We start from the raw sequence: 3,310 nt of genomic DNA on the forward strand, positions 1-3,310 counted from the left end.
TCCACCCAGGTATACTCTGACGCAGACTTTGCCACCTAAACAGAATCCACAAACTACATGTCTTACATCATGTCTGCACACACTACCTAAACCCAAAACCTGTGGTGCCAGATTTAACTGGGCTCCCTCTCAGAAAGTCACCTATTTGTTTATTTAGTCAACCAACATAAATCAGATACCCATTATGGCTTTCACAAGATACTGGTGCGACAGTGTGGAACAAGGGAGATGGGTCTGTCCTCACCAAGAACGTAGTCTCTTACCACCCATCTAGGTAGCACAGTTGTTCACTGTTCTGCTCAACATACTGAACTTTGTTTATTTTGTGAACCAACCACTCCCTCTCCCAAGCACAGACACACACACACTGAGCTCCATGAAGCAGAGATCTGGTCTGTTCAGTTCACCTTTGTATATCTTGTGCCCAGAACATCTACAGGCACTTGATACATTCTTTTTGAATAAATGGAGGATAACAATAACAACAGCAACACTAAGGAACATTTGTGGACTTATTGCTATGTGCCAGTCATTATTATGATTGTTTCACGGCCGGGCGCGGTGGCTCAAGCCTGTAGTCCCAGCATTTTGGGAGGCCGAGACGGGCGGATCATGAGGTCAGGAGATCGAGACCATCCTGGCTAACACAGTGAAACCCCGTCTCTACTAAAAAATACAAAAAAAAAAACTAGCCGGGCGAGGTGGCGGGCACCTGTAGTCCCAGCTACTTGGGAGGCTGAGGCAGGAGAATGGCACAAACCCGGGAGGCGGAGCTTGCAGTGAGCTGAGAGATCCGGCCACTGCACTCCAGCCCGGGCGACAGCGCGAGACTCCGTCTCAAAAAATAAATAAATAAATAAATAAAATGATTGTTTCACATATATTAACGCATTTAATGCTCATAAGCATATGGCAGGCTTCTTTGTGCACATAGACATAGTCTTTGAAGGCATCTGCATAGAATTTGATGAATTGAACCTCTGAACTCTGATTTTGGAGTAGAACAAAGGCTCTGGAAACTGGAATGTCAGTCTTAGGTCTGTGACGGCCACAAAAATTTGGGGAATGGAAGTTGGCCTGAACTTAGATCAAAGACAGATATCTTGACACAAGTTAAACCTATCCCCTGGGCAGGTGCGGTGGCTCACACCTGTAATCCCAACACTTTGGGAGGCCGAGACAGGTGGATCACCTCAGGTCAGGAGTTCAAGATCAGCCTGGCCAACATGGTGAAACCCAATCTCTACTAAAAATGTAAAAAATAGCCGGGCGTGGTGGCACCCACCTGTAGTCCCACCTACTTGGGAGGAGACTGAGGCAGGAGAATTGCTTGAACCCAGGAGGTAGAGGTTGCAGTGAGCAGAGATTGCAGCACTGTGCTCAAGCCTAGGTGACAGAGCAAAATTCCATCTCAAAACAGCAACAACAACAACAACAACAAAACCCTATCCCCATTGAAGAGATAGCCACTTGCTAAACTGCCTGTGCTCCATCAGAATTATTTACAACTTCTTAAGCTGACTTCCTCTGGGCAGGTGCTCCTTCTTAAATGCTGGTTGGTGATGGACTCAGAATTTCCTGTAAGTGCTGCTTCAGAACAATTACAGTTAAGGCTTAGCCAGGTTTTATTAGTTTCGGGCTCTGCGCTAAGGACATCCAGGCAGTATCTTAATTAGTCTTAATAGCCTTACCTGTCAGATACTAGCATTTCTTTTTGTTTGAGACAGCATCTCATTCTGTCACCCAGATGGGAAAGACGGGAGTGCAGTAGCCAGATCACAGCCCAGGGCAGCCTTGACCCCAGGGGCTCAAGCAATCCTCCTACTTCAGCCTCCTGAGTAGCTGAGACCACAGGGGTGTGCCACCATGGCCAGCTAAACTTGTATTTTTTGCAGAAACAGAGTTTTACCATGTTGCCCAGGCTGGTCTTGAACTCCTGAATTCAAGCCATCTGCCCACTTTGGCCTCCCAAAGTACTGGGATTAGAGAAGTGAGCCACTGCACCTGGCCTATTACCTATTTTCTACTAATGAGGAAGCAGAGGCTCTGAATAAATGTCCAAGTTATAAAAGAGTCATAACTTGAAGCAGGATATGTGCAGAGTCTGTTTACTTTGAGAGAGGGCACATTCTGCATGTAGACGCACACTTTTATGTGCATATTTGCGTGGGAGCATGGGCATGCAAACAGAACTTTGTAGTTGTACGTGAGCCCCATTGTTAGAGCTACATTGCCTCACCACTATGTCTGATGCAGTGTATAGTCACGATAATTACATTTGTTGACAAAATCTCACATTTAAAAGTAACAGTTACATGTACACATATGTGTTTAATTAAGAAGGTACAGCAGCCTATTAAAATTTTAAAAAGACTAAAATGGGAATGGCTGATCTGACTCCAGTTCTGCAACTATGTGGCTTTAGGCAAATGTCTGGCCCAACCTACTTGTGTTTTTCTCCTTCATGTTGGCCTCCCACTGAAGAGGATTATGATGGACTTCATTCCTTGAGCAAGCCATTGTGCTAAGAATTTCATAAACATTGCCTTAACCTTCCTAAGTACCCCATAAATCTGAAGTGATGATTATTTCCATTTTATCCATGGAGAAAATGAGCCTTCGTGAAGGTCAGTTCTTTCCCTGAAGTATCAGTTAGTACTTCAAACTGGAATTCAAACCTTCCACTAGCCGATTCAGACAGAACCTGTGCTCTTAAAAAAAATAATAATAGAGCTCTGTCATGAGGATCCAGAGAAATAATAAATGGGAAGGCCAAAATAAAGGTGTTATGGAATGAAATATCTCTAAGTGCCCCAGTTGTTCTTGGACAGAAGTTAACTTTGGTTAAGGCAAACACTCACATAAAAACAATATCAGACCACTTGACTCTAAGCAAAAGCATTAGCCCCATGAACACATGGCAATTTTGTCATGTCCCTTTCTAGTAAGATAGAGGATACATTACTTGTGACAATCACAAACATAAGAGCAACAGTACGTCTATGGATACTGTAAGTCAGACCACCCAGGGAAGGGGTTATCCAAAACCAATGTACAAACAGCAAACTATTTCTGTAATGTGAGCAAGAAAACAGAGCTTTGAACTTGTCACACGCCAAATCAAATTTTCGTTTCCAGTAACTGAAGTAAATCACATGCCACTTTGTATTGAGATGACTTGTGATGTGAGCACATAGCATGTCTGATTATAACTCTAGGAAAATGTATTCCACAGGCATCTTCTATTACCTCTAGATCAGCAGAAGGCAGAAACTCCTCCCCGGAAAGCAATGATATGCACTAAGCAATC

The sequence above is a fragment of the Mandrillus leucophaeus genome, unplaced genomic scaffold (genome assembly GCF_000951045.1).
Source record: "Mandrillus leucophaeus isolate KB7577 unplaced genomic scaffold, Mleu.le_1.0 Scaffold1036, whole genome shotgun sequence".
Lineage (NCBI taxonomy): Eukaryota > Metazoa > Chordata > Mammalia > Primates > Cercopithecidae > Mandrillus > Mandrillus leucophaeus.